Raw genomic sequence first — 15,116 nt, 5'->3', positions numbered from 1 at the left:
TGGCGCTTTAAGCTAGCTAGCACCCTAGCAGTTGATCGCGGATAAATCGATCGGTATTGCCGACGCCGGCGACGATGTCGTCCTCGTCAAGGTGGACGTTCGCCCCGCCGTCTCACCAACCAACCAGCAGCTTGTCGGCACAATGGAACAATTCCAGCGACATCACCAAGGTTGTTATCTTGTCCGGAGCGACGGCGGCCGTAGCGTTGGCGGCCATGATCCTGTGTGATGTCGCGTGGACGAAATATGACCGGCGCCGGCGGCAAAAGGCAGCCTGAGCACGTTCGGCCGGGACATGACGGCCACGGCCGGCAAGAGTGACCCGGTGGTCGGCCGTGACGACGAGATCGACCGCGTCGTCCGCATCCTGTGCCGCCCGGACCAAGAACTGCGCGCCCCAGGGGTCGGCAAGACCGCCATCGCCGAGGGCCTTGCGCAGCGTGTCGCCGCTGGCAAAGTCCCCGCGCCGCTCCTTGGGGCACGCGTCGTGGAACTGGACGTAGCGGGCATGGTGTCCGGGACGGTCTGGCGTCATGTTCGAGGAGCGCATGAAGGACGTGATACAGCAGATGGAGGATTCCGGCGGCAAGGTAATTCTGTTCATCGACGAGATGCACATGCTTATTGGAGCCGGCGATTGGCAGGGTCGCCATGACGCGGCTAACATGCTGAAGTCGGCATTGGCCGTGGCCGCATCCGGTGCGTCGGCGCCACCACGTTAGACGAGTACAGCAAGCACGTTGAGAAGGATCCGGCGCTCGAGCGGCGGTTCCAAAAGGTGCACGTCGATGAGCCAAGTGAGCAGGCGACGATTGGCATGCTCCGGGGTCTAAAGAAGCGTTTCGAAGAGCATCATGGCATCAAAATTCAGGATGCTGCAATTGTTGCTGCAGCGCAGCTCGCTGGCCGCTATGTCACCGGCCGACAATTTCCTGATAAGGCCATTGATCTGATTGATGAGGCTTGCACAAGCACAAAAGGAGGACAAGCATTTGTTAGCCCTGAACCATTAGGAAACAGAGACCCCTTCTCCGGACCTCGTGCGGCCGCCGCCGGGCCGCACCGGGCGGCCACATCCCGACCTCCCCTCAACTCCCCGTGCATCCTCCTCCCTTCGCCGCCGCCGGCAACGTCGCTGGGCGAAGGCCCCGTGGCACGGCAGCGGCGGACCTCCTCTGGCGTCCCGAGATCTGAGGTGGCGGCGACCTGATTTGGATCTCCCTCCCGATGAGGATGGCGGGCAGCGGCGACCGGGGCGCGGCGGGGGGTTTGGCTGCAGCCGGCGGGAGTAGTACGAGATGGCGGCAGCGGCGGCTGGGGCGCGTCCCGGGCTCGATCTAGGACCTTCGGGTCTAGGCGGGTGGCTGCCGTTACGTCCTCAAATTGATGCATCTCATCGGATTCGGCGACAGCTCGCTGAAGCACTCCGGGTCTGCATCACATCACGAGGACTATGGCGGTGGTGGTCATCTCCTACATCGGAGGTGGTCGACCTAAGACTGGATGATCGGATCTCGAGATCTATAATCTAGTCCCGGCTGCGAGTTGGGGAGACATAGTTGCCGGTGAAAACCGAGCCGACGGCGGACGATGGCGGCGTTCTGCGCCGTTACGTTGATGAAGGCATCGTTCTCTAACTACTGTCGACCCACTCGTGCTGCTCCGGGGGAAACCCCAGGATCTGATTTTCCAGATCGGACGATGGCGGCACTGCAGTGTCGTTTCTCTCTTGGGAGCATCGTTTGTGGAGCAACGCTGGAAGTCAGAGGCAGGAGGTGGAGCGGCTTCGTCTTGCACGGAGCTTCGGTGGAGATGTCAAATCATGCCTAACCGATAGGTGCTACGCTTTGTCATGCCTGGTCGGCAGGTGCTACGCACGACAGATCTTCCAAGGACTTCAAGCTGTGTTGGCTGGTGGTACTTGGCAGCATGGCACTGAGGTGTATCAGTGGCGACCGCAACATGCTCAGCTGTTTGCGCGCAGGGAGGTGCCGTTGGGCGCCGTGGTGGCGTCGACGATAACTAGACCGAGCAAGGTTGATGCATCAGTACAGTTCTGAAGATGGAGCGGTGGCAGTTGGCGGTGGCGGCCTCTGAGAGCACGCCGGACCAGTGTGTGCCCAGACCCGACAAGTGGCTAGGTTGGGGTCTTAGGTCTTAGATGTTAGGCTTGACTGCGATGTCTGTTTGGTATTAGGCCCAGGCTATCTGCACCCCTTCATCAACTGGATAGGTGTAGCGACGGTTTGTTGCTTAGATGGCGGCTTTAGTCTTACTATTGTATGACTTTGTAAGGTTTTGTGAGAATAATTAATAAAATGGCCGTATGCATCGCCCAGATGCAGAGGCCGAAGGTCATCCTCCTTTTCTAAAAAGAAGTCATATCGCAGAGGTAGCATTCCTTTTCACATTACTAATATGCGTAATTGTTTCAATGTAATATGATATGGCTAATTGTGGCACTGCGTTTGAATCTTTCACTTTTGAAGGTTGTGAGTAGGTGGACTGGAATTCCTGTCACGTCACTTAGTGCAGAGGAGACAGAAAAACTAATCCATCTTGCAGACAGATTGCACGAACGAGTTGTTGGTCAGAATGAAGCTGTCAATTTAGTTGTGCAAGCGGTGTTACGTTCGAGGGCTGGTCTTGATCCCCCTGGTCAACCAATAGGTTCATTCCTTTTCTTGGGCTCAACTGGTGATGGAAAGACAGAGCTTGCAAAAGCTCTCCCCGAGCAGTTGTTTGACAATGAGAAGATGTTGCTTCGATTTGATAAGTCTGAATATGTTCACTCTGGATCTGTTACATGTCTCATTGGAGCACCGCCAAAGTTTAACTTTATATTATGAGCACTTTTTAACATTACATTATCAACTTATGGTTAATCATTTAGTGTTATGTTTTACTGATACACCTACTTTTTTTTAATAACATCTTAAAGTTACCTAGGTCACCAAGATGGTGGACAATTGACCGAGAAGGTCCGGAGCCGTCCATACAGTGTCATCCTATTTGATGAGGTCGAGAAGGCCGATCCCTCGGTATTAAATGTATTTCTTCAGCTACTTGATGACGGTGTCTTGACTGATGGCAAAGGTCGTAAGATAGATTTCAAGAATACAGTCATCATTATGACCTCAAATCTAGGTGCAGAGCACCTAATTACAGGAATTCGTGGTGAAAACACAATGAAAGGTGCACGAGACCTTCTCATGAAAAAGGTTTGATCTTGACCTAAATAGTAGTTATCCTGTGAAAGATGTATATACCTTGAATCGACTAATTCATATGGCTTGAATTAATCATCCATTTGCAGGTGCATGAATATTTCAAGCCGGAGCTTCTCAATAGATTAAGCCAGATTGTTATATTTGACCCACTTTCGCACGAGCAACTAATGGAGGTTGTGAAAATGCAAATGAAAAGTGCCACCACCAGAGTAGCAAAAAAGGGAATATCTTTATCCGTGAGTGATGCTGCATTGGGCGTCATTTTGTCGGAGTCATACAACCCAGTAAGTATATGTTTGTCCTTAATTATAGTGTGATCAATCTCCATTTTTGCACAATCATGCATATTCACTCTCTAATAGGATCGGCTGTGCTATCTATTTCGTAGATGTATGGTGCAAGGCCCACAAGAAGCTGGGTGCAGAATAATGTGATGACAGTAATCTCTGAGATACTGGTAAAAAGACAGCTAGCAAGGGCTCGAGAATCCTCATAGATGCTGCGGACAACAAGAAGGGGCTGAAGTATGATGTGGTGAAGGAGGAGGTAGTGGATGCACATGTTGAGGCACCAGTCGTAGATGACTCCCAGGACAAAGGCGATGATTTGGTTCTCAAAAATCCTACAGTGACAACGTCGCACGCTCCAGGACTTTACAGAATATTGTATTCTCGTTTCGGTTCTATTCTGAACTAGTACGAAGTTCCTTGTAGCTGTCCGTAATAACTTAATTAGGTGGAGAAGATGGCTACCATGAACTTACCTCGCAACAGGACGAGAGAGCGAATATTGCTGATTTGTCTTATGATTTATTGTTGCAATTCAACTCTCTCGTGTTTCCTGACTTTGTCAACCAAAAATTATTTTACTTGCTCTGATTCATTGTTTGGGTCAGCTATCTCTTTTTTTTTCAAGAGAAGTGGCAAAGAATAACCTTGGACATATCTTGCGACAAGAATTGGATGCATTAACTTGCTAATAGTCAGAATGCAGTTTCACAGTGCACACTACAAGAAATACGTTAATCCATGACGGATTTCTAGTGACGTTCTCAAGATCTGTCACTATCGATGACAGATTTGTCTAGCTCGTCATGAAAACCGTCATGGATCAGTGAGATGAGATCAAGCCGAACGACAATGACGCCCTTAGGACAGACCGTCATGGATACCATCACGAATCGACCAGCTATACACCACTCAGACCGTCATAGATGACTCGTGCTGACGTGTCATGCATGCGACCCACACTGATCAGGCTTAACCTTTTCTTTTTAAGTTGTTCGAACCGTCACGGCCTTCTGGTGCTTTTTTTCCAGGGAAACGGAATGATGCTGTTGTTGTGAGATGAGCTAATCTCTCGGCTTGAAATTAGTGGGCCTTGGACCGACCTTGAAATTTAATGGACTAAAATTTCAATTTGGTTGATTACTACACATGGGCTATGTGTCCTAAACAGGGCTGAAATATAGTGGGCTGAAATTCTAATTGGGCCACCTAGTCTTAGACGTAGCTGAAATTTAGTGGCCTGCAATTCTAATTGGGCCACTAAGTTAATGGGCTACCACGTAATATCCATGTCAGTGACTGATGTGGCAGAGTTAACGTCGTTATGAGCACTTACGTTAAGTGCAATTCATGACGGTCAAAATCTGTCATGAAGTGTACAATCATCAATTATGACGCGATATACATGACGGATTTCAAATCCGTCATGGATGCCCTTTTGTGATAGTTTTGCGCACGTCTGTGACAGATTGTATCCGTCATGGATTAATAGGATTTTTGTAGTGGTAGGTAGTGCAACAATATGAAAATAGGTGGGCTCGGATGTGGCTGTAGTGCTCGAATGTAAGCAGCTTGTGCTGGATTTTGTGAAGGTCTCATACATACATTGCTTATGCGACGCAAACTAGGTTGCCAATGATTTAGCCAAGAACTCCTTTAGTGAAAAAACATCTATGTTCTGGAATTCTACGATCCCGCACTTTATTTCTCATTCTTGTAAATGTCTTCTATAGTGGAAAAGTTCTAAGTCTATTTGCTGTTAAAGAAAGAAGAATAACCTTAGACAAGAAAAAATAGCATTACAATAGATCATGGTAGAACACAATAGATCACCAATGCTGCGACATACTCCCTTCGTCCAGGTTTATTGGGCCCATAAGCAACCGAGGGCTGTCTGTTTTTATTAGGCCGTCAAATTTATTCAGTGTTCGGTTGACGTTCTTTTCACAGAAAATCGAGGGAGTCAACCCAGCCGTTGCATGCAGCGATAATATTGGATGGGATCGTGGGTGAGTTAATAGACTGCATGCACTCCTCCTCTTCCGATTGGCCAGGAAAGTGGCTGTGTGTGCGCGGTAATTGCGAAATTACTGTTGGGGCATTAAGATACGTGACTTCCAAAATGTCCGGTACAGCTAATGCCGAGATTTTTTTCTCTAACCGAAGCTAATTACTCGTTTTCTTGGTCCTGCCGATTGTGTCCACGGGCCCAATAAACCCGAACGGAGGGAGTACCCTTCTTAAGTATCATATTAATTTGATGGGTCGATGTAGTAGGTCAGTAGCTCGGTGAATCTGCTCATTTATATTTATTAACAAAAAAGAAAAGAAAAAAGTCTCTCGTTCTCCTCCCCTAACCCTAGGCAGCTAGGGCAAACTCTCCCCTCCAGACATCACCAACGAGCCTGTGGATTCACCTCCCCTCTGCCTGCCACCCAGGTTACTGGTGGCGGGGTAGGGAATCTCGGTGCCTCCATTCCGGTTAGTAGTTTAGATTAGTGTTTCTTAGTCCTCGCAGTTGTCGCGCTCGGGCAGATGGCGGTGCTACTTCTTTGAGTTTGTCTTTCGGGCTCGGATCTTCCTCAAGTGTGTTCATCTCGATGTAAGCAACGGAGCTCCGGCGTAGTTTCCCGCCGTCTCCTCGAGGCGGTGAGGTTAGGGTTTCTCTTCATGCAGCGAGATTTGATGCTAGGTGCTTTAGATATGTGCAAGGATTCAACACCAACTAGTACAGCTCTAGAGCGTTGGTCCATAGGGGCACGTGCATGAAGACTTTCTGACTGTTATCGACAAGGTCAAGCTGGTAGCGGCGAAAACGGCACATCGCTGACTCATCCTGACGGCGGTAGTGGTTGTTCGGTGGTCTTAAAATTATGTAATTTCTATTATGTTTGAGATGCATTGTACTTCCAGTGAACTTTGTTAATAAGATCTGGATCATTTTCGCAATAAAAAGGAACATGAGCATGTGTGACACCTTGGCCGATAACACGCCATGTATCCGTGAAGTTGTGAACAATTTTGGAAAACATGGATAATTTTTGGAACACGTCGAACGCACGCCCCCCGGATAACTTCTCTGTAAATAGTATGATAAAAAAACTTATGCACTGTAGACCTCATAACTTAAGGAAAAGGTTGTTAAAATATACATGGTAGTTATATGTAAATAGTATGGTAATATATGCACTGCATACCTGATAACCTATGTACAAAGACCATGATAACTTTGATCCAGGAAAAAGTTGTTGAAACATACCTGGTAAGTTCTATGTAATTTGCATGATAGCTTACGTACCACAGACCTAGTAAATGTCATACAAACTATGGATTGAACGGGTAGGGTATGCTGCAGGGTACAATAATCCCATAACCATAACTAGTTTTCTCAAGGGCGTAAAATCGTACCAATACCATACCCATCGGGTAAATATCCATGTACACGCCCATACGGTATGGGTATCCATGTCCGATGGGTACCATTGGGCAGATCAACAAAACATCCAAGAGTGATGGTGTAACTGCTAGTTCCATGTGTGGTGGAGGCGCCTGCTGCAAAAATATGGCAGTTATTTTTTTAATTATTTTTAATTTTCTGTAAGGTACAATAATAAATTCAAGAAAGTGCAAACACATATGCCAATTTTAGAACTTAAAACCAAGTGGGCAAGTTACACGAGGAAGCGTGACCAACTAAGCTATGCTTCTAGAATTGTGCCGAATATCAGGACACTTCATCAAAGGGGATCAGAACTATGCAAACCAACCTGTGGTTGAATGGTTAGGAGGACATTGGTATACCTAGCCCACCAGATTTCAAGTCCTAGACTTGACATTAGTACCTGCATTTTCATGGAAATTTCAGGCCTTTCGGGGATGTGCGTTCGATGGGAGGAGATATTCTCGTCGACTACGAAGGTGTTTGTGGAAACTTCGTTAATCTCAAGATGATGAGCCGGCTCAATCCCACGCAGGTGTTCATAGGGTGTGTGTACGTACGTTCATAGGGATGATTGTGTGTGTGTGTGTGTGTGTGTGTGTGTGAGCGCCTATTTCTGTACCATGTTAAAAAAAAGGATCACAACTTTTGACTTTAGAGACACATGCATACACTTTGATAATTGATTAGATTCTGTTGCATGGCAGAAACTGAGCGTAGTTCAAATGGTTAGCCTTCTTATAGTTGATCACTGTTTAAGAACTAGACTTAGCATGCACATTCTCTTGGATTTGTTTCAGGCTTTTTGGCGATATTCATTCAATGAGAGGAAATATTCACATTGACTACATGGTGGCTATGGTGACTTCGTCCATCTCAAGATGTTGTGTCGGCTCAGTGTTTAAGAGATGCTCGTAGTAATAGGGTATGCGCAAACCAATCTGTGGTTGGATGGTTAGGAGGACAATGGTATCCCCAACCCACCCGGGTTCAAGTCCTAGACTTTAGTGCTCGCATTTTTCTTGATTTATTTCAGGCCTTTCGGCAATGTGCGCTCAGTGGGAAGAGACCTTCCCGTCGACTATGAAGGTGTCTGTGGCGACTTCGTCGATCTTAAGATGATGTGTCGGCTCAGTCTCTCAGAATTGCTCATAGGGGTATGGTGTGCTTGCATGTGTTCATAGGTGTGAGTGTATGTACGTATGTATGAGCATTTGCATCTGTACTATTTTAAAACAAGATCGAGTATGCGTGTGAGCATTCATAAGGAAGAGTGTATGCGAGCATCTGTAATTGTATTATGGTCAGAAAAGAAAAGATTCTATTGCGCGGCCGGAAAAAACATACAATCAACCATGCAACTATTGGGGAACGTAGTAATTTCACAAAAATTTCCTACGCACACGCAAGATCATGGTGATGCATAGCAACGAGAGGGGAGAGTGTGATCTACGTACCCTTGTAGATCGAAAGCGGAAGCGTTAGCACAACACGGTTGATGTAGTCGTACGTCTTCACGGCCCGACCGATCAAGCACCGAAACTACGGCACCTCCGAGTTCTAGCACACGTTCAGCTCGATGACGATCCCCGGACTCCAATCCAGCAAAGTGTCGGGGAAGAGTTCCGTTAGCACGACGGCGTGGTGACGATCTTGATGTACTACCGTCGCAGGGCTTCGCCTAAGCACCGTTGTAATATTATCGAGGATTATGGTGGAAGGGGGCACCGCACACGGCTAAGAATATGATCACGTGGATCAACTTGTGTCTAGAGGTGCCCCCCTGCCCCCGTATATAAAGGAGCAAGGGAGGAGGAGGCCGGCCCTAGGAGGGGGCGCGCCAAGTGTGGAGTCCTACTAGGACTCCCTAGTCCTAATAGGATTCCACCTCCCATATGGAATATGAAAAGAGGAAGGGAAAAGGAGAAGGAAGGAAGGGGGCGCCCCCCTTCCCTAGTCCAATTCAGACCAGATCAAGGGGAGGGGTGCGGCCACCCCTGAGGCCCTTTTTCTTCTTTCCCGTATGGCCCAATAAGGCCCAATACATATTCCCGTAACTCTCCGGTACTCCGAAAAATATCCGAATCACTCGGAACCTTTCCGATGTCCGAATATAGTCGTCCAATATATCGATCTTTATGTCTCGACCATTTCGAGACTCCTCGTCATGTCCCCAATCTCATCCGGGACTCCGAACTCCTTCAGTACATCAAAACTCATAAACTCATAATATAACTGTCATTGAAACCTTAAGCGTGCGGACCCTACGGGTTCGAGAACAATGTAGACATGACCGAGACACGTCTCCAGTCAATAACCAATAGCGGAACCTGGATGCTCATATTGGCTCCCACATATTCTACGAAGATCTTTATCTGTCAGACCGCATAACAACATACGTTGTTCCCTTTGTCATCGGTATGTTACTTGCCCGAGATTCGATCGTCGGTATCTTAATACCTAGTTCAATCTCGTTACCGGCAAGTCTCTTTACTCGTTTCGTAATACATCATCTCACAACTAACTCATTAGTTGCAATGCTTGCAAGGCTTATGTGATGTGCATTACGAGAGGGCCCAGAGATACCTCTTTGACAATCGGAGTGACAAATCCTAATCTCGAAATACGCCAACCCAACATGTACCTTTGGAGACACCTGTAGAGCTCCTTTATAATCACCCAGTTACGTTGTGACGTTTGGTAGCACACAAAGTGTTCCTCCGGCAAACGGGAGTTGCATAATCTCATAGTCATAGGAACATGTATAAGTCATGAAAAAGCAATAGCAACATACTAAACGATCGGGTGCTAAGCTAATGGAATGGGTCATGTCAATCACATCATTCTCCTAATGATGTGATCCCGTTAATCAAATAACAACTCTTTTGTTTATGGTTAGGAAACATAACCATCTTCAATTAACGAGCTAGTCAAGTAGAGGCATACTAGTGACACTCTGTTTGTCTATGTATTCACACATGTATTATGTTTCCGGTTAATACAATTCTAGCATGAATAATAAACATTTATCATGATATAAGGAAATAAATAATAATTTTATCATTGCCTCTCGGGCATATTTCCTTCAGCAACCGCCTCTTTATTTTCACCCCTTTTTTACTGTATTTTCACCTTTTCTTTTACTTCAAACATTGTTGATGCGTTCGAGGATTTTGTGCCTCCTGCCGGCGCCACCGCAGATCGGTTCATCTTCCTTGGTCTTACGGTCATGGAGGCCTGGTGGATCTCGACCCTTGCTGGTAGGAGGGTTCCTGCTTCATTTTTGGTGTTCTTTTGTGCTCTTGAGAGTTTATGTTCTGCACAGGAAGATGACACGGGGGAGGCTCCCTGAAGAAGGAATAAAGTTTCCCTAGTCCACCCTCCATTCTGGTGGTGTGTCTAGCCCCGGAGGACGTGTGGAGGTATGCCCTCGACAGATCTCTCGGTATTCGGTTGGTATTTGTCTTTGGTGGATCCACTTTTATCCTGTCTTTATTTGTCTACACTCGTGTGTGTTCAGGTTGGATCCTTCTTATCTATGCTTCTTTTCATTGGTGATGGTTGCTGTTCTGGTGCACTGGTCCTATTGGGCCTTAGCATGATGACTTTCCGGCTGTCTATTACAATAAGGTTTGCCTGACTCTAGTGACGGAGGGGCGATGACGGTGGTATGCCTTCAGCTCCCTCCGGTGCCTGTAGTCGTGGCTAGGTGGTCTACAGACTTGGCTATAATTTTTTACTTCTAGTGTTTTTGTACTGCCTTGACAGGCAATGAATAGATTGAAAGTTTTTCCCCTAAAAAATAAGGGTTAATTATCCTTTTGCCTCAGTGGTGTCTCTGTGCACAGTATTGCCCTCAATTGTGAATCGTGCTCAGTTTTGCCCCTAGTCTGTCCGCATCGACTCATTACGTGAACACTGTCGTCTCCATCAGGTCAACATTTTGACTCGGCCCTTATAGGTGGGACCAGGCGGCAGACATGTGCTACATGATCAGACCGTTGCTCGCATGGCTTGTGGCACACAGCAAAGAGCCGTTGAGCAGAGAGCCATTGCGGGTGTGCGATATAAGAGGCGGCGGGCGTCCCCGGAGCTCGCAGCGATGACCAACAATCAGCTAGGCTGGGGAGGTGGGCTCGGGTGACAGAGAGAGCGGCGGTGACCACTATTGGTAGCTAGGGCTAGGCAAGGGCGACAGAGATAGCAGTGGTGACCACTGACGATAGAGAGAGCTGGTGGCAGAGAGTGTGGCGGTGGGAAGATTGATACGGAGGGCGCGGTGGCGTTGAGACCCCCTTTAACTCCGAGCTTGATGTCTTCTTCAAGCTCCCGCGCCACCTCGCGGATCCAGAGCCCGTCGCGCGTGGAGATGCCGATCTTCGTCTGTCCGCGGTGCCGGGTGGGCGTTGATCGGAGGGTTTCTCGCGCACTGAAGAACCATAATCATCCGTTTTACATGTGCAGCGAGAATGGGGTAAGAATCGGGCCAATTGCACCATTTTCGTGGTCGGGGTCGTTGACCAATACGATTGATCTGTTTGGCGTTCATGTAGGTGAAATGTTTCTTCCTTTGGGTAGATGCTCTGGCCAAGACTCTAATGAAAACTGCAAGAAGAGCATGAAGAATGGTTGCCCAGCCTGCCACGAACGGCAGTGGCCGCAACACGAGCTCCGGAAGAAGAGTCGGAGCGCAGAGCACGCAATGATAGAGAGCTGGCAGTTGAGCTTAGGAGGTTGCATAAGAAGGTTTGGAAGCTCGAAGATCAAGCATAAATACCCACTTGAATTCCTTTTGGGTATTTGTTGGGATGGTAATCGCACTGGGTGTAATGTTGAAATTGTATGGAAAGGCATGAATTATGGAGGAATTTGTAAGCTTGAAATTGTATGAGAAATTCACCTAGTTTAAATGTTGGTCAAAGTTGTTTAAATGTTGAAAAAAGGGAGAAAAAATGACCAACATTGAAATATATTGAAAAGGGGAGAAAAAAAAGAGAAATTCAGAAACTTTGATCAAAGAAATGCAGCTCTCTGCTCCGCCTTTCTATAAAAAAAGGTTTCTCTGTGGGCCAAATTCAGAGCCAAGAGCCAAGTGCCGGCTAGACTAATGGGCCAACTGCATCCAATTAGGCCCATTCAAGGGTGGGCAAACTAGATCTCTTGCATGTTTTTCTGTTTTCTGTTCTGATTTAGTTTAGGCAGTAAATTATTTTATTTAATTCTGAAACTTTTTATGGAAGCTAATTGAATTATTCCAGAGCCAAACAATTAAGTTCAGAATTTTTTGGAGCTATTAAATATTTAATACCAATTTAATTACTCCAATTCAAATACATCATGATTTAAATCAAAGACAAAAATGTCATGGAAAATGTGCCTCAGCTCTGGTTGAGGTTTACACCTGGTGCCAAAATTAATGAACATATTTAAAGGGCATTACATTGAGAAAACTTTTGCCCTTGTTTTGGACTCTAACTTGCATGATTTGAATGGAACTAACCCGGACTGACGTTGTTTTCAGCAGAATTGCCATGGTGTTGTTTTTGTGCAGAAATAAAAATTCTCAAAATGACTTGAAACTTCACGGAGAATATTTTTGGAATATATAAAAAATACTGGCGAAAGAATGAAGACCAGGGGGACCATACCCTGTCCATGAGGGTGGGGGCACGCCCCCCTATCTCGTGGACCCCTGAGGCTCCACCAACCTCAAGTCCAACTCTATATATTCACGTTCGGGGAAAAAAATCAGAGAGAAGGATTCATCGCATTTTACGATACGAAGCCGCCGCCAAGCCCTAATCTCTCTCGGGAGGGCTGATCTGGAGTCCGTTCGGGGCTCCGGAGAGGAGAATCCGTCGCCGTCATCATCATCAACCTTCCTCCATCACCAATTTCATGATGCTCACCGCCGTGCGTGAGTAATTTCATCGTATGCTTGCTAGACGGTGATGGGTTGGATGAGATTTATCATGTAATCGAGTTAGTTTTGTTAGGGTTTGATCCCTAGTATCCATTATGTTTTAAGATTGATGTTGGTATGAATTTGCTATGCTGAATTCTTGTCACTAGGGACCGAGTGACATGATTTCAGATCTGAACCTATTATGTTTTCATGAATATATGTGAGTTCTTGATACTATCTTGCAAGTCAATAGTCACCTATTATGTGTTATGACCCGTTAATCCCGAAGTGACAATAATCGGGATACTTACCGGTGATGACTGTGGTTTGAGGAGTTCATGTATTCACTAAGTGTTAATGCTTTCGTCCGGTACTCTATTAAAAGGAGGCCTTAATATCTTTTAATTTTAAATAAGACCCCGCTGCCACGGGAGGGTAGGAAAAAAGATGCCATGCAAGTTCTTTTTTATAAGCACATATGACTATATTCGGAATACATGCCTACATTACGTTGATGAACTGGAGCTAATTCTGTGTCACCCTATGTTGTGACCATGTTCCGTGCTAAGCACGGGAAGAATGGCGAGCTCGTAGTCACTCCATGCCGACCTACTTACCTCGTGCACCGTATTGAAGGTTCGCCTACTACATTCTGGATGTGATATTATTTGGGTTCAAAATTACAACAAAAATCATACAGGTACCAAATATGGTGTCTCTCAAAACTTTGCTGAATTTAAATTTAGTACAAACCAAATTTAAATTAGTTCGTGTGATAGCTCTCGGTTGCCTAGGCACCCTCTATGAACAGTAAAATAAAAAATTGAAAAAAATTAAACTTTGCAACATTAAAGATGGTCAAACTTTATAGGTTCTTGCAATTTTTCATGCCAAAGTATTATGTAGAGAAATTTTTCCGTGTGTAGAGCTCCTCGAATGTTTTTTTGACATGAAAACTTGCAAGCACCTACAAAGTTTGATCATCTTTGATGTCGCAAAGCTTCATATTTTTACGCTATTTTTTTTATTTTACTGTACATAGAGGGTGCCTAGGCACCTGGAGCTGAAAATCCAGTCTCATCTCAAGGTTGATTCTATCGCGCACGATGCATGAATCGCCGCGCAAAGGGCACAAATGAAATCCTTGTGGTCATGCGATTAAGGCAATAGAGGACAAACTCGAGGGAAAGTATAACTCGGCAGAGACATCAGGTGGCACTTGACGACGTTGCATACGACATGCAACTGCTCGTGCTGGAGTGGAAGAATGCGCCACCTCCTTCTCATGTCGCCTCCTTATGAGATGTCGCCTTTCTGACGTGAGTCGCTTGTGGGTGGTACACGGTGGCGTTAACAGCAGCAGCTGCTGCGCTCGAAACCAATAGAGAAGGTGAGGGCAGAGATGCGACGATAACGATATGGCCCCGATGGTGGGGTCTATCTCGTGCGGCGCCGCTATGGTGATCGGCACCCTAAGCTAAAACAACATCGATGTTGTGACTGGCCGAAGTTACAAAGATGAAACTTGCAGAACTGTCGTCGTCAGGGTGTCCTCAAAGATGAAACCGCGCGAGTCATTGGAAATGCATGCATGGTTTGTCTCGAGGTAGTAAGTACTCAACAGATGCATGGTTGGTCTCGAGAAAGTACAGATAGACAAAGAAATTTAGCTGACATCCTTCAGCAGCAGCAGCAGCAGCCCAGGTCTCACCACCTTCCTCGCCGACAACAATGCATGACTTCTTTTCATACAACTTACTCAAGATGCAGCGGCAGAAGGCCAGCCCGAGGGGGTCACACGCCGACAACAATTCATACATTTTTTTTACTAAAAAATATATACTGCTAAAGAAAAAAATTCTGCCTTAGCAGAAGCAGAAGCCCTACACAAGCAGGTCTCGCTGCTGCTCTCGCCCACAACAATACATGATGAGACTGATGTTCACAAATTTACTCAAACAGAAAGGATAACATACCAATGTCAGCAACGTCACAAAAGATCTTACAATGCGATCACAGATCATCTCATAGGTGGCACATCATAGGCATATATATAGTTCACGGAAATGATAAATCCAAACGATTTGCCATAGTTTAAGAGGCCTAAATAAGAGAGTATTGGAGAAGAGCTGACATCCGCCTTGCTTCTCCATCAAACAAGATGAATTTCGTCTTCACTCGACTTGCTTCTGCAGTTTCTTTTTGATTCTGCGCGGCTCCACAGGCTTGGGCATCTCGAGCTCCACCCGCTTACG

At 46.4% G+C, this 15,116-nt stretch overlaps 1 pseudogene; it reads left to right on the top strand.

Annotated features, from left to right (window-relative positions):
• Positions 1–286: 286 nt before the first annotated feature.
• Positions 287–3,926, top strand: LOC119283807 (annotated as a pseudogene).
• The last annotated feature ends 11,190 nt before the right edge of the window (positions 3,927–15,116 follow it).

Source organism: Triticum dicoccoides, chromosome 4A (genome assembly GCF_002162155.2).
Source record: "Triticum dicoccoides isolate Atlit2015 ecotype Zavitan chromosome 4A, WEW_v2.0, whole genome shotgun sequence".
Taxonomy (NCBI): Eukaryota; Viridiplantae; Streptophyta; class Magnoliopsida; order Poales; family Poaceae; genus Triticum; species Triticum dicoccoides.
Note: the sequence above shows the minus strand (reverse complement) of the source record. Positions and strands in the feature narration are given on the sequence as shown.